Source organism: Patagioenas fasciata, chromosome 4, assembly GCF_037038585.1.
Source record: "Patagioenas fasciata isolate bPatFas1 chromosome 4, bPatFas1.hap1, whole genome shotgun sequence".
Taxonomy (NCBI): Eukaryota; Metazoa; Chordata; class Aves; order Columbiformes; family Columbidae; genus Patagioenas; species Patagioenas fasciata.
Genome location: NC_092523.1, coordinates 76,645,829 through 76,663,245, shown reverse-complemented (window position 1 = coordinate 76,663,245; position 17,417 = coordinate 76,645,829). Strand labels below are relative to the sequence as shown.

Here is a 17,417-nt window from a genome sequence, read left to right as displayed (position 1 = left end):
GCTAGGGAAGGACCTAAAGGAAATAAGAGGAACGAGCGTAGCTACACATAATCCTACCTGTTCAGTTTCCTCACCTGGGGGTTGCCATTCACATCACTGTGTCTGCTTCCAATGGGCAGTCAATGCAATATTGCTTCTGAGTAGGAAAAGTAGATTTTGGGAAAAAAAGTGTTCAGTGTTACTGAACACAGATTCTTCTTTTTTTTTTTTCTGAAAGCAAGTGGGGTAACAATGCCATAACTACCTTGGAAAGGCATCAAAACGCTTAATGAAGTAATGTTTGTCAAGCACTGGAGGGTCCTTGTGTGTTGTGCCTTTGTGGCATTACTCTGCCCAGTGCTGCTCTTTCACCAAATTATACAAAGGGCAAATTTTAAAAGTGACTGTTTCCACAGACCTCAGGTTCCCAACGTAGCAGTCTGTGGCACAAAAACACGCCTCGAGCCTTCTCTAAGGTAGTTAATATTTGCTAGGTGTTGAAATGCTCTGACACATTTCACCCCAAGGTGTATAGAGCCATGACCTGCGGAGGCAAATGAGAGGGACGTACTAGGAAACATATTAGAGTTCTTCCTGTGATCTTGTGATTCTTTCCCGTAACATTTTTGCACAGTTTCAAGCCAATGATTAACTTTCCATTAGCTAAATAAGGGCTATAAACGACCGGGGGAACTTGCTAGGCGTGCTCTTGAAACCATGGTTGAGGCTGAGCTGGCTTCTGCACCGCTCCGGCACTGATGCAGAGTGGGAGCACGGGGGCTATAAAGCGCGCTATTACTGCAGTTAAAAGCTCTGCGAAACTTTAGCTCAAGGGAGCACAAAAACAGAGGGTTTTTTCCTCCACAGTAACCGATCGGCCTGATTAGGCGAGGCTGGAGGCAGCTGCCTGTGTGGCGAGGTGGGTGTCCATGGGGCACAGCATGTCAGTGTCGAGCAAGGAGCTCCGATGGCATCCCACAGCATTGCTCAAACTGAGCAAGAACAAGGAGCCTCAGGTGGGAGAAGAGGGAAGTTTGCTAAACAACCCATTCAAGAAAACCCCCCAGAAAAATTCAATGAAATATCATGAAATATAACAAGGGCAATGGTAGAGTCTTACATCTGGGCAGGAACAACCCCAGGTTCCACTATAGGTTGGGGAATGACCTATTAGAGAGCAGCGTAGGGGAAAGGGACCTGGGGGTCCTGGGGACAGCAGGATGACCATGAGCCAGTACTGTGACCTTGTGGCCAGGAAGGCCAATGGTACCTGGGGTGGATTAGAAGGGGGGTGGTCAGTAGGTCAGAGAGGTTCTCCTGCCCCTCTGCTCTGCCCTGGTGAGACCACACCTGGAATATTGTGTCCAGTTGTGGCCCCTCAGTTCCAGAAGGACAGGGAACTGCTGGAGAGAGTCCAGCGCAGGGCAACAAAGATGCTGAAGGGAGTGGAGCATCTCCTGTGTGAGGAAAGGCTGAGGGAGCTGGGGCTCTGGAGCTTGGAGGAGACTGAGGGGTGACCTCATTAATGTTTACAGATATATAAAGGGTGAGTGTCAGGAGGATGGAGCCAGGCTCTTCTCAGTGACAACCAATGGTAAGACAAGGGGTGATGGGTTCAAACTGGAACAGAAGAGGTTCCACTTAAATTTGAAAAGAAATTTCTTCTCAGTGAGGATAACAGACACTGAACCAGGCTGCCCAGGGAGGTTGTGGAGTCTCCTTCTCTGCAGACATTCAAACCCGCCTGGACACCTTCCTGTGGAACCTCAGCTGGGTGTTCCTGCTCCATGGGGGGATTGCACTGGATGAGCTTTCCAGGGCCCTTCCAACCCCTGACATTCTGTGATTCTGTAAACCAAATAAGAAAAACAATCAGGAAGATAAGAGCTGCTGAGATGGTGGTGGCTCTGGCTGACCACCATGGAAGCTGGGAGAAGCCCCAGGGGCCAGCAGGGCATCCAGCCGATGCTCCGGCATGGCAGGGATGGGGACGGCACAAGTCGGCGGCATACAGAGAGCAACCACATGGTTTGCACCTTCCGTTGGTACTGACCACGGTGGTCTTGGCAGCCTCCGGGATGCTGAGTGACAGGGAGTGATGACACAGGCAGTGTGTCGCCCATGCATCATGGTTTTGGTGACCAACTGATCTCAGCTTTCAGCAGTGGCTAAAAATACGGGGAGCATCAATATGTATGGTAAAGCTCAGTGTTTTTGCACTTGCGTTAAGCCACGCTGGTGCTTAGCTTTTGTGTTAGAGCCCTGGATAAGTGGGTGGCACTTTAATAAAATTGTTCACAGGAGCAAAGGCTAGTAGGTGAGGATGTCAGAATCAGGTTCTTAACAATCTTTATAGAGACTGTAAGAAGCCTAAAGAGAAGCCTAATTCAGATGCCTCAGTGTGCAGCCTTTTTTATTACACCCACAAACCACCCACAACCTCCAAATTGCTGTTCTTTAGAAACACCCTGCAGCATTTTCTGGTTTCCAATATACAGCAGTGCTGTAGGCTTAGCTCCTGGATTTGTGCATGCACATGCAAAAATAACTAATGGAGAGCTTGATCAGACAGCAGGATCTTTTCTCAAATGGCACATTTTAGTATTAAAGGGAATGTATTCTGTTATCCTGCTAGCATGGAATAATGAAACCGTAGCTTTTCCTTCCCAGCTTTTTTTCCCTTCCTCTCCTTTCAGTCTTGCAAAGCAGAAATGATCCCTGGCTTGTAGGCTGCGGCAGCCCACGGGAGCTTTGAGAACAGTGTCAGAAACCCACAAACCCGCGTCGTTAATTGGGGACTGCGTCGCCAGTGACACTTTGGAAAGCCAGGCTGTCATTTCCAAGCAGCGAGGCACTCCGCAGACGCCAAAGCCTGACATTTCACAGCAGAGGGAGGAGGGTCCTGTGCCGCTGAGAAATGTTAGTTTGGCAGCTTTTTCAAGCAGAGCACGGTCTGGGAGATCAAATCCCTCTTCCTCCAGGTGTGTACCCGTAATCTCTGTCCCTCTGTGCCTCCGACAAGACGCGCGGCTGTCATGAGGAGTGACAAACGTGCCACTTCCATGTTTTCTTTGTAAGATGTGCGTGCTCTTATTCAAATTCCCAGCTTGGCACTGCTGCCTTTATTGTCCAGCCGCTCTAACTCTCAAAGGAGAGGACTAAAGGCAAACAAGACAAGGCTGATATTTAGGCTGCCCCATTAATTTGTTTTGTTTTGTTTCTTGGGCAACTGGGCTTTTGTTTTAATTGCAATCTCAATTTAAGGCACAGGAGGGAAGAAATTGAGGCAGGAAAAAACCAAACTAATTTTCTTCTGTTTCACGCTATCAGGTGTGGTTTAAGGGAAAAAAAAAATCTTCCCAGAGAGTCCCTGTAATCATAAATAAATCTAAAAGGAAAAAGAAAATAAAAGCCCTGCTCCTACTAACAGCCCCAGGCTTTTAAACACACTTTAAAAGTATTCCAGTGTTCTTCTTGTTTTCCTATTCATTTCAGACCTCCATATTACCTCTTGTAAGCACTATCCACACACAGACCTGTAATATCTTTTCCTCCAGAAGCTGCAAAGCATTAAAGCCTCCAGAGATATCAGAGGTAGGGAAGGACTGCCAGTTCTTTTTCCAGGCAGAGGAACACGTCCCTCCAGCCTTGCCCCCTCTCTCCTGGCGCTGCCTTCTTCCACAGTCGGCGTTTGCAGGAAATCACGTTCTCTCCTGTGTTTCACATGCAGGGTTGTCATCACAAGCCATTGACACTGGCCCCTCATCCATCATTGTTGCCAGAACAACGTCTCCTAGCTGTGATGGGCACCCATCTCCAACGCATGAACCACCACATTTAGCCTTGCCTGACGCCGCTTTCTGCTGGGTGTTGCACCCCAAGAAAGGCCCATAATTATATCCTCAATAGCAACCGTTCATTTTCTGCAAAGCCTTGGTGCTGTAAAGCACGCCCCAGCTGCCCCACAGCTTGTCTGCTGTCTTTGCTCTGGGTATATGTCGAGGTTTTGATTGCGGGGTGACAATAGAACCATGGCAGATGTATTGTTAACCCCATCTCCCCCCCTGCCCCCTTTAGCCCCTTCCTCTCCCCACTTCCCACCAAGAACAGGCGATTGGGAGGGAAAGAAGGACAGAGAGAAGAGAGTTGGAAAAATTCAAGATGTCTTACTAATGCTACTAATAAAAATAGAGAAAATAATACAAAATATACAAAACCAATCTTGAAAGTCCCGGCAACTGCTGCGGCAGATGTAGGGCCGGCACCTGAAGTCCTGGACTGGACTCTGCAGCCGATCGGAACTGGATTCAGTCTGTTCACTGCACCTCAATTTGCAGGGGTGACTCGCAAGGTCCTCTCCTAATGTCGGCCACAAGGAAAAGGGACGAGATCCTTGTGATCTCCCACTTTTATACGAAGTCTCATGTGAATGGGATGTTATACTCAGTCAGTTTTTGGTCACCTGTTTCTTGTTGCCCCTCTCGTGAGATGTGTATCCATTCTTCTCAATGACCTTGCATACCATTGCTATGTCTACCAAAACTTGTACCTGGCTTTCAGGAAAATGCAGCTAATAAGAAGGCTTTAGCTGACAGGTCAATTCACTAAAAGAGAAACCCATTTTTAACAAAAGCAGGACAGATTATTCTGCGGGCAAAAGGGCGGTCTGATGACTGGGAACTGGATTACGCTGTTGTGTTAGAAATTACTTTATAGCTATAACTCCATGTTTGTTAACCTTTCCAGCAAAAGAATCTGATAGCATGAAACGCAACTTGTACTCTGTAATACAAACTCCTCAAAACAAGAGCAAGACAAGCTGCTCAGCTTAAGCTGCCTCTCAAATAAAGCTCCTCCCAAGGCTGCCCCCAGAGACTGCCGCCTCCTCCCTTCCCAGCTCTCCATCAAAAGCCACCCCTGCCATCCCCACAGCAGGAGAAAATCCCAGCAATCCTCTCACAGACACCTTTTCCCAGTGCAACTCACTCCTACAGGTACAATTTGGTTTCTTGCCTTGCGAATTATTCCATAAGCTATCTGAGAGGCCAGACACAAGGAGCTGACGTCCCTGCAAAGTGAGAATTGTTTGAAGCACGCAAAAAAGGTGCTGCGCTCTCCTAGCAACCGAAGTTGTAAAATAATGTAATCATATCCAAAATAATGCAATAAAAGATTATGTGATGCTTGTATCGGGTTGTTATGGCAACTGAAATAAGCTGAAATAAGTGTAGCCAGCATTTCAAACAAATAAACCAAATCGTATGCTAAGTTACATTTCTAATTAATCCCATTCAGTTTACTGTCATCTCCATCCATTCATGCTTACTACAGGGCTGCTGTTAGGTCTTATTTTCATGGCCTTTGCCCTGTCTCTGCCCTACACAGTTTCTCTTTTGCTTTGAACTTTATTTTTCTTTGACCCTGGTGATGTAAAATTGTTATTTCACCCCTGCATGTTTGAGTCAACAGAGATTTGCATTTCAATGTATCATCCCTAACCTGATCTTATTTCATTTTCCTTTCCAAACAACTTTGTTGCTTGGGGAAATGTTGTCCTACAGTGGCAGGATTTACTTAACTCCTCCTCCCCACGTATCTTGATGAAAATTGAAAACAGCACTCCCAAAAGATGAAAACACCTGACCAAAGCCTGAAAACCCACCCTGGGAGAACAGACCATGGGCAGATGTTGTTTCTTGAGAAACTGGCCAAAACCAGCACCCTCTCACCAATTCCAGCTTACACCTACCAAAAGAGTGGCCAGTTTCTCAAGAATATCCATTGATTTGCTCATAAACTCCCAATCCTTATTACAAGATACACTTTTAAAAAGCATTTTCCACATCTTTTGGTTCCACCCCTTTGAGACTGAATAAAACTCTCATTTCCATAAAGCGCCATCCTGAAATCAGCCCATCTCCTGTAATACTCCCAGTGGGTTTATGTGGGGAACTAACTGTTTTCTGGATCGGGGTTTTATTCTCTGGTTCATTCCCAAGCTGTGATTTTCGAAGCAATTCAAAAAGATGCAAAATATAAATTGATACCTCTGTTAAAATGTAAAGGTTTGCGCATTTTCTAAATGCCCTCTTTGCCTCATTCTTGCATGTGGGGATCGGCAGGAGCTTGGTCTAGCACTGCACCAAAGCTGCGGGCAGAAGGGTACAAACCACCCTCCAAAACACACCCCCAAAAGCAGAGCAGCCCTTTCCCCACCCAAGCCCCAATGCAGAGGAAGGTGGTTGATGGTCTTTTCCCTCTGGTTTACCACCACTGCTTCCATGCTCACAGCACCACCCACATCCCAGGTGCTTCTTCATGCATTTGTGGGGTTTTTTACGTGCTAACCACTCACCTGAAACAGCGCTAACGTGCCTCCATCAACACCCGTTTTCCCCGTCCAGTGAAGTATTTGGGGTGAACAGCATGCACATCACAGGACAACTTCCAGGCTCTTCTCCATGTGATTGTAGGGTCAACCCAAAACAGAGATAATCAAGCCCAGAAAGTGCCGTGTGGGAACCAGCCACAGCAATGGGCTGAGCCTAAAAGCGTCAGAGCCATTTGCCGTGTAAGCCTTACATGCTGCTCAGTTTTAGCCCTTCAGGTATGCTTATTTCTAGGCTGCAGAAGATTCCCCAAAGGGCATATACAAAATGACAGGGAAACCAACCTTATGAAAACGTAATTTATCCAGCTTTCTTTTATTTTTCTTTTCCTTTTTCTTTCCCGTTCCCTTCCCGTTCCCTTTCCTGAAAATAAGACTGGTGATGTCCTTTCTTTGCAGGTACAAGTAGCTCTCTGGTTGCACTAAAAATGCTTTTTGTGAAAAAGTTAGTACCAGAAGGGGTTTTAAAACAGTACACTCTACAACCATGTGCAATGTTCCTAGCATCTACCCATAACCTTCCAGCTTCTAGCACAACTTGGGGACTGGAAAAATTGGCTTAATTTCTCTCTGATACTCTACTACAACCCAGGGAAAAGCCTGAGTGATGTTGTGTATATATGTTTCATACCAACTGCATCATCCTTCTGCACTCGCAGTCTCTGCCAATTAACCCCGAGCAGCGATACCTTTCCTCCATCTGAGTATGATCTGAAGGGCCATCCCACTGGATTCAATGAGGGCAGCCAACTCATGATGGTAACATTTAAAGACATAACGTATATCACAAGATAGGCATTGCAGAGGTATATATTCTTAAACCCAACATCAGGAGCTCTAATTCCCCGGAGTCATGCTGGCATTTGAAGGACAACTACAGTATGTGCCTCGGATGGCGTTTGCTTATTTTATGTCTTGTTCAAGTGCTTCTCAACAGGATGTGCATTAGGCAGAGGATTATGCTATTTTATCTTGCCTCATCATGCTCCCTCAAAACCAATTACTCTTGTGGATTACATAAAACATGATTTCTTTGTAAAATTAAAAGTAGTCACTGGGAGGCCAATGTGTCTTTTCACCATTCCTGTTTCTGTTTTTGCAGACCCACCTTTACCCGATTTCCCTGCCATCCCATTGAAGTTCCTAGCAATTAAAGATATTCTTGTCCTGTTTTTTTAACACTGCTTTTGGTATTATGTTAATTAATACTGTGTAAAATTCAGCCTATTAAAAGAAGGAGCTTCATTCCACAGAAAAATATATTGTTTTCTTCTCACACCTGTGTTTTGATAACCTAAATATTATAGAAATCATAGCTCGGAGAGCAATGCCTGAGTGACTCTGAAAACATCGTGTTTAAAGAAATATCACAAAAAGAAGGAAAACTCTTTCAAGGGTAGCGCTGAGTTGTTTGAGCATCAGATGTGATGTGATTAATGTTTTCTGAAATAACATTACATAATGTACACAACTGTGGACACATACCTTTGGGTTTTATCTTTCATTTTTATCAATGTAAGTCAGTCTTTTCTTTCAAATTTCTGTTTATGACCTACTAGTCATATTCAGTATCACTGGTGTGGTCACTACAGCAGCTTGATTTTAATAAGTTTTAAACAGGCATTGCCAGTCTGAAGGTTCTCTCTAAGGGTTATGATTTAGAATTATCAGTTTTACTCAGTATTATGTCATGAAAGGAAAACAGAACACCGAGCATGCCCAGAAACCTTTTGTCCTCAGTGCCATAGGGTGCAGAGATCCCTGGTGGTCAACCATTGCATTCATCAGCTGAGGATGGGGAAGGTGACTATACGAGGTATTGAAGAGATCCGTTTCACTTCGATGGAGCCACCACGTGAGCTGGTTGGAAGGGCTCAGCTGTGGGTGAAGGAAGGAGATCTGAGATCATGGGAAGCCATGGAAGAAGCCAATGTTCCTATGGGTTGGGTGAGCAGAGAGATGAATGGGGATCCAAGGGTCCCAGCATGAAGAGGTCTGGAGTCGGCTATGGGCCTGTGAAATTCACCTGGGAATTAAGAGTGCTGGAGCCTCCTCGAAATTAGGCCACTTGCTGTCTCTCACCAGACATCCAGAAATGCAGATCTTAAATTTAGGAGAAGCTTTGGAAGTGCAACACAGAGGATGGAAGACAAGTTCTCACATTGGAGAAGGCTGCGGGCTTTGGGGGAGAGAAAAGAGTAAGCGACACAGCGCTCAGGAGTCGGAGATTTGGAAAGGAAGGGTGGTGAGACCAGGTGAGCTGGCAGACCAAGGCAACACGGACTTGTGAACCGTGAAAACAGCAACAGCAGATGAAGAACCCAGAGCAAACGAAGCTTCCCAGAGGAGCGGGGCTGCAGTCCTCACAAGTACTTTTCCACTGATCTCTCGCCCAGCCTCTCTCTCTCACAATTCTACTACAGAAGGACTTGAAGGATTTTACAATAGCATAGAGTAAATTAAAAAGTAATATTTAATGAAACAGAAAGACAAAGACCTTGCATGCATAATTATGCTCTGTTGAGAGAATCAATCTTTGGATTTGCTAGAGAGACCCATTAACATGCGTAAAGCAGTTTCCTAAGAGGAAAGAAAAATTGAATTCCATGTGTTAGGAGAAAGAATTAATGTGTTTTTTTAAAAAAAATTTTTACTTTTACCACTTTCAGACAACATTTCAAGTTCATATTTATTTGGACTTTAACTAAAAGAAGATACCTGGATGTGAATTTAATATTTTGATACGTCTCTTTTGCGGCCAGGAAAATATCAAAATAAGCCTAACACTAAACCTAAAGTGAAAAAGAAAAGGAAAATGATCCATTATCTTTGCCTCCTTAGAGCTCTCAAACTTTGTTTGAAAGTCCAAAATCTCTGAGCACTTGATAGTAATCCTAGTGCTGGTAAGCAAATGGTTGGAGAAGTTCCATACAAAACCATCTTGTGCTGGTTGCTTATCCCTTTTTTAGCAACTTGTGGGGCTTCATCAGAACCGCTTACGTCCATAACACAAGAGTGGATCATTTATAAAGCTTGTATAAATGATGCATTCAGAAGCAGCCCATGTCCTGGTAGATAAAAGGTAGTTGTATGCAAAATGGCGTACAACAACTCATCTTACACCTTCCTTGTAAGGTAGTTATCACCATTCACGTAGCAAAACCATTTATTTCCATGTTTCTACGCTAGTCATACAAGCATTTTAAGCACTTTCTTTAAGAAATTATCAAGGTGCTATATGTCCAATTGTTATGAAAATTAATAAAACACGCAAATCTACTCATCTGCATGAAGAAAATGGGAAGATAGGGAAGCCTGTCTCCAATCCAAATCCCTGCGCAGACTCCTCTGCAGCAGTGGTGAAATCATTTGCTCTGTGCTCGGCCCTCGTTTTCCCCCTCAAGCGCTAATGCTAATTATACCTGCTTCGCTGAGGTTTTGTAACAAACAGCCTGCATGCGAACGCTGCTTTGGTACAAGTAAGCGCCAAGTTTTCGTAATAAACATATGGTGAATGACATTTTGTCTGGATTTTTGCACTGGAAGAGTTTATTTAAATCAGTTTTGGAAAGCGATAGCAAGGCAGAGAAACACTGAGTTTTTCTCAGTCAATAAATAAATACTTATACCCCTTGCTCTAAATACCCCAAGCCTGGCTCTGTTCCAAGTGTTAGGCAGACAGCATGCTCAGATTTTTTTGCCCTATTCTCAGGTTTAAAAGTAGACAGAGGTGGAAATGTGCTTTTTAATCTTTTTTAGTAGTCAGGCTATGCTGGGCAGAAACACCCTGAAATAAAATCATAAATGGTGTCTGTTATCCAGAACTTCAAACTACTGTACAGATGACATTAGGGCACTTAGAGACTCTTTATCTTAAAAGGCAGTCGCTGACTTGGACAATTTACAGGCTTAAATTATTTACAATTGCCTGTTCATCAAAGCAGGAGGAGTAAAGGAGATTGAATCCCGACACAGACCTAACCCTGCACTGACCCTGGGCAAAACCATAAGTACACCGAGGTTTTCAGCAGCGCAAAGGGCTCAACCCCAAAATGCTTTGTTTTAATTGCAAAGCTCTGTAAAATGTTATTCTTGAAGGAGGAAGACCTTTTGATTCAGAAGCGAATCTAAAACTATTTTTGTATTAAGGCTCTCACTTATTTCTTCCCAAACAAGTGTTTCTATATGGACAGTTGTATGAAAAGCAGGATAGATGTTTCTGCTTCCTTCAACTATAGCTGCTGACAATTTTCATAACACAGGATGGATTCCTTCACTTCAGCCCCAAATTAACTTTCCAAGATATGTACATCTTCTTTCCCCTCCCCACTTTCCAATCTTAAATTACCAACACCACAAACCCACCGGAGAAGTCAGAAACCAAGGTTATCAAAATGTTTAATTTTTCCTAATAGTTTTAATTACTACTTATTTTTCAAAACCTGTGATTTCTCATGTCCCCGTGGGATAGCTGTTCTAATTTGAGTGGTGACAATGTACATGGGCATGGAATTAAATTTAAGCCTTTCTTGGTTACTAACAGCTATCCTCAAGCTCTTCTAGCAAAGTAGGGGCGCTGCATGATCTCCACCAGTGGGAGACCCGTTCCTCTGCTTATTTTATCTTTATTTTTTTCTCTGGCATCAGACAAGACAATGATGGCCAGGTTTAAGGCTTAAAGTAGCAAGTCGAGTAACCAGTTTTCTCTTCCATTGGGGACGTCAGTCTCCCGGAGTGGTCAAGGCAGCTCACAGAATCAGAATCACAGAATCGACTGGGTTGGAAAAGACCTCAGAGATCATCCAGTCCAACCCTTGGTCCAACTCCAGTCCATTGACCAGATCATGGCACTAAGTGCCATGGTCAATCTCAGTTTAAAAACCTCCAGGGCCGGTGAGTCCAGCACCTCCCTGGGCAGCCATTCCAATGCTGACCACTCTCTCTGCACAGAATTGCTTTCTAATCTCCAGCCTAAATGTCCCCTGGCAGAGTTGAAGCCCATGCCCCCTTGTCCTATTGCTGACTGCCTGGGAGAAGAGCCCAATCCCCCCTGGCTAGAACTGCCCTTCAGGTGGTTCTAGAGAGTGCTGAGCTCACCTCTAAGCCTCCTCTTCTCCAGACTGAACAAGCCCAGCTCCCTCAGCCTCTCCCCATAGGGCTTGTGTTCAAGTCCCTTCCCCAGCCTTGTTGCTCTTCTCTGGACCCACTCCAGCACTTCAATCTCTTTCCTGAGCTGAGGGGCCCAGAACTGAACACAATACTCCAGGTGTGGCCTCCTCAATGCAGAGCACAGGGCAATGATCACTGCCCTTGTCCTGCTGACCACGCCATTTCTGATACAGGACAGGACACCATTGGCCTGCTTGGCCACACTGTCGCGTGATCCCAGCACCTGACCGACTTCTCTCCTCACACAGAAAAGACAAACCTAATACTACTGTCACTAAACTAATTCTATTTTCTTATTCCCTCCACAAGCCTTTGCAATTCAGTGGGATGCTTTGTTTGCCAGCAGTGACAGCCAAACAGGCCTGTCCTCAGGATCCTCCAATGTCTGGCTTACTCAGTGTGTACAGTTCTGATTCTCCTTCCTTTTTCTAGCAAAACAGTAAAAATGGCAGTAGTACTCTGCATCCCTCCCATCATACAACACTGGGGTTTATCTGTGTGCAGAAGACCACTGGAATTTCTATTTCCATTTCATGTTCCTGGGCAATATGTTGAGCAAACATGCCCATCTTCAGCATCTACTCTTGGAAACCACTTTAGGACCCCAAAGGATTTTGTCACATGTGAATTTTCTGATCAGATCTGAGTTAAACGGTTTCCAACTGTATGTAATTTTTATGACGTTATCTGAGGGGACAGATACCTCAAGATCTTGTAATCTGGTAGCTTTTCCAGGCTCAGCATTGCTCATTGGAAGTCCCAACCATCAAATGGATGTTGATCGACTACCCGATGTCTACCAAGATCCTTCTCTGGGTTTCACGAGACTTGCACAAAAATAGGTGGTTTAGGAGTTTGCCACTACCCAATATATCAAAATCTGAAACCCCCAGGGGTTACGGATGGGACCTGAGACATTTGGGTAGTAGAAGCAGAGAGATCTCCATGAAGAAAAGCAATGCTAACAAAACAGCCTTGCTCCTTGTCCACTGCAGCTTAAAAAGACTTGAAGAAGGAGGACATCGAACAGTTTTCCTTCAGTAAATGCCACAATCACAGTGTCAAGCCTGCTTTTTTTGTTCTAGTCTTAAAACTGATGAATGCACCCCAATCTATGTTAGTAATGGGGATCACCCCACAGCACAGACCTGGGGGTCCCCACCCACGGTGTGTACCAGCACCCCGGCTCTTGGGTACACCCCTGAATAACCTTTGTGTGCTATGCGGACTAACAAGGAGAAATGAACGCCAAACAACAAGAAAAGCAGCAAAATAACAGAATACATTACGATGTAATACATAATACATTAATACAGCTCTAAGGAGGCAAAGATAATGGATCTGTAGGAATTGTGCTACTTAACAGATGTTACTTTTTCTAATTCCCCATCAGAAAACTAAAATGCTGATCCAGATGATACAGCTGTTTAAAACAAGTGTTGTATTTGCAGATTTCCAAGAAAACCATCAGAATGGCTTGGAAAAAAAATGTTTGGCTTCTTATTTACCAGAAACACTGGATTTCCAATGCCAGCTAACTCACTTAAGATGCTATACCAGTATGTTAAATTCAGCTGAACAAGCAATTTCCACTTCAGCGCAATTATGGCTTTGGCAGCTCATATTGCTTGCAGCAGGTTTTCTGTTTGTTTGTTTGGCTGGTTGTTTTGGTGGTTTTTTTTCTTCATGCACATTACCTAAATCCCTGTGTTTCTTCATATGCCCTAGAATATGAAGCTGCAGGTTTCAAGGCAAATTTGTTTTCTTTGAAGAATTAATTCTCCCTTGGACATAAACCCAGGGATATTTAACTTCTTGAAATGCCCAGATCATGCTGCTGAATGTGTGTGTGGTCTGTCCTGCACAGCAAGACCTGTGGGACCAGATGATCAGAGATGGGAGGACCAACCAAATCACTCCCCACACAGCCATGAAAAAAACACCTACCCAAAACAACTCTACATACCCCAAAAGCGGGTGTCCTTTCTGGTGCACGGGAAGGATGGAGAAGGAGCATCCCAGCGATTCACACGTCCACCACCGTTTCCCCACTCCTCACACTCAGTCATCAGGACCTGAATCCCCCATCCAGAGGCAACCCAGGGACCTTGTGTGTGTTTTTAATGATGGGTACGACTACGCAATCCATCAGCATGTGAAAGCAAAGAGAACCTAGAAGCTTAAAATGAACTTTTAAGATATGGTTGTCACAAAAGCAAAGGTGCAGGCACCACGGCAGCAGCCAACCATCCTGCCCCACAGCCAGTGCCACCCCCAAAACCTCCTTTGGCACCCACGGGGCTGGGAAGAACGTGACACCTTGGCCATGCAGAGATACCCCTGAAAGTGCGGCAGCAGCGCAAATGGCAGAGAGCAAGCACTACCCGCCAGACTTCAACAAATTGCTACCCATAACTTGCAATCTCCCTGGAAACACACCGGTGGACTTTGCAAAGTGTGGGATCCAGATTTACAGTGATGACAGGGCTGTTCATTTCTTTCTTTCTTTCTCTTCACCTCCCTCCCCAGTTTTGTGTCCAAACAGCCCTGGGTTGTAATTAGCAGCACGCTGCTTTCCCACCGCTTTCAAAAGCACAGAGAAAACCAGAACACAGTGGGCAGGGAAACACAAGTAGGATTAAATACCAACATAAATCATGCCGAGGGTGTAGGGCTGGGAACAATTTCATTTTTCACGTTTCACTCAGTATTTAAAACGCACAACCACCTCCGAGCTCCAAAAGACACCTCCTCGCCTCCATTGTGAAATGGAAGGCAGGGCGATGTGTGGTTCCCATCCTCCAGCCTCCCTTCCACCAAACTCCTCCCTGCTCCCGTGGATGCCACGGGCTTTATCTCGGCTCTGATCTCCTGTGCACCTCAGATCCACCCGGAGACCCGACCCAGTGCAGAAGCCGCAGGTCCTGCACAGGGACACCTGCTGAGGGAGCACGTCCCCAATGTCCTTATATCATCTGAATAATTCCTGCTGCTGGCCCCCCTCTATATACACGGCTTTTGTTCTGCAAAAGCGTTATGTCTGGCCCTCCTTTCCTCTCCCAGCTTTTCCAGCGAGCAGGGCTGCCTTCCTCCCTCCCTGCCTTTGCTTCTAGGTCTGTTGTGCATTAGCTGCAGCGGCTTCCAGAAGTTTTGCTGCATCATATTTCTCGCTCCTTGCCTTTTTCCCACCCTCCCCATGCCTCATACCTCAAATATGATCTATTGGTCATTTTTCAGGAGATCTGACATTAGGAAGGTTTTGGCTGCTCCAAAAGGCCGGGAAGCTCTGGGAGGCAGGCTGAGCTTCTCCTCCTCCTCCTCCTGCAGCGAGGCCAAGGGGAACCCTCACCTCTCATCCTCTGCGCTCCACCTGCGTCTCATCCCACGTGCATCTCCCACAGCGTGTGGAACAAAAGGTCCCGGTTATTTTCCTAATTCTCGTTGAACAGGAGGGATAAGCATCACAGGGATCGTGGGGCATCTGGCCTGTGAACCTCCCATCTCTTCCCAGAGGGACAGTACCTCACACAGACAGACGGACACACGCACGGCTTCACACATGTCGCTGCATTTCACACCGCAGATCTCACCAAAACGTGTAAGCGAAGGTCTGGCAGGCACAGGTTTCCTTAGCCTGCAATACTCCCATGCCTGACTATTATTAGATTTGTACGCTAAGCTCAGGAGGGTGTCTGGGGCTGTTGCATGTAATTACAAGACTGATAATTGCATCAGGTGTAATCTGACCCTACCTCTGTTCAGGCCCAAACAGATAAGCATTAGAACAGCTACGTCGCTTCAAGCAAGAAGGAACCCAGCCACATCAAGTAGTGAAAATGCTGCAACTCTCTCCCTCCACTTTTAAGATAAGCACCGCTACTTATCAGCTGCAGCAGCCCAGAGCCATCTCACATGTCCTGGGGAGCACCTGGGATGCTGCGGGAGAGAAAAATTGGCGACTTGTAAATAACACCATCAGCAGCTGAGGGGGCTCACCCATCAGCACCAATGCTTTCTCTTCTGGTAAACTCCAACAGCAAGTTCCTCGTGTCGGCACGGGCCGTACATGCACCTCAACGGTTAACGCTCATGCGAGTCTGGACATCACAGGCCATAATTAGGCAGCCCCGGTGTCACCACGGCAACGGGTTTTGCTTACACGTACCCATGCACAGGTGCGTGTTACACGTACCCATGCACAGGCGCGTGTGCTCCAAACCCACGCACGCAGGGAGGCGATGACACCGCCAGCTCTTTGCTGGGGACCGTCCCTGCCTGCCACACAGGGTTAAGCGCTGTGAGTGTAGACAGTCTGGCCTCTCTGAATAGTTTTGCTGGATGTTCAAATGAATCACTTGGCGTGGAAATGGAGGAGAAGAAAAGAATTCATATTCTCCTGCTTCCCAGGAGCTGCAATTTAGTTGAGGGAAGGCATCCAGAGAGACGTCCTTGAAGGATATACCTTGCAAACCTCCATCGTTTGGAGCTGGGCTCTCTGAAATGGCAGCTTTCCAGGGAAGTGGAGAGGGCTGTGGGAGGCAGCTGCACATTGCTCGGGATTGCAGCAGCTTTCCAAGAGGACGAGGTCCTCAGTGATGGCCTGGGAGGCTGGGCCACCAGCAGGAGACTCTGGAAAGGGTGGGAAAGAATTTAAAGCATGATTTGCATCTCTTAAATCACTTATTCCCTGCATTGTCCGCTGCTCCTGACTGCCAGTGCCCTGCCGCCTAACACCAAGGAGTTTTACAGGATGGAAAAAGAGGTCGAGCATGTTTCACGCTGAGGTTTTTTCCCCCCTTCATTTTCTTTGCATTGAGGACTCTCGTACCCTGCTGGGGACCCTGCAGAAAGGAGGGGAGGCAGGATTGCTCCCCGGGGAAGCGGTGAGGCACTTTACCAGCTCTAGGAGAGGGTCACATCCAACAGCAACACGCAGCTTCCCGCTGAGCTTTTCATCTGTAATTTCAAGCCATCGCATCCCGCCGTCCCCAGCAGCCACTACGGGTGTAGCTGCTGCGATGTGCTGATGGAGCCACCCCAAAGGCTTTAGTACACAAGCCAACTGCAAAACCCAAGGGTTTTATTCTAACAACATACAAACGCTCACACGAGCGTAACTGAATAATTTCCAGTGCTCAGCAAAATGTATCTTTCTTTGCACCTCAGCTGTGGTGCAGAGATAAATGATGAGTGTAGTCTTTTGACAATTTTGCTAAAGTTTCATTCCCAGCTGATCCCTTTCAAATGATCCACGTTTTGGGGATTTCTATCCTTAATGAATCTTGGAGATAATAAGAAAAAAATTAAATGAGATTTTTTTTTGCGGAAAAAATAAAATCTGCTATTAAAGTCATACTTTCTCCTATTCCTCTTCCCCTCCCGTTGGCCTTTCAATGCCCTTGCAAACAGGCAATACCCAAGACATCTCCACTACATGTGATACTGCAGGAGCCTGGAAATATTTCTGAGCCAGGAAACAATGACAGTTATTCCATTAGATACAAAGGTTTTCCTCCGCAAGCTTCACTAAAAAAGCATTACACAGTTAATAATATTACCTAAAACTCCCTACCAGCTCTAAATGGCCCAGATATCCTTTTGTCCCGCCGCTCTGGGCTGTATCGCTCTCTTCTCCTAATAAAGCTTCGGCAAAGAGTGCTGAACTGCGTAGGATATTTTCACATTAATCAACGTGCTCTCATCACCCAGTGACTGATGGGGCAGCTCTGCTGGGCTCCTGGGTTTTCTGCAAGTATGTGCAGCACACTCGGAGCAGACAAGCCCTGGCCATTGACTTAGCTCCTCCATAGCACACCCCCTATTGCTGTGTCCCCTCTGTGCTCCAGCTTTCCCAGAGAGGGGGTAGAAAGTCCCTCTGTCT

General features: G+C 45.9%; 1 long non-coding RNA gene across 1 annotated transcript in view; it reads right to left on the bottom strand.

The window, feature by feature from the left end:
• The window catches only part of LOC139827950 (uncharacterized), a 41,169-nt gene extending 26,365 nt beyond the window's left edge, over positions 1–14,804 (bottom strand). The window contains exon 1 of the long non-coding RNA XR_011739092.1: positions 14,744–14,804. This is a non-coding gene — a long non-coding RNA (uncharacterized lncRNA). The remainder of the gene's footprint in view (positions 1–14,743) is intronic.
• Positions 14,805–17,417: the final 2,613 nt, after the last annotated feature.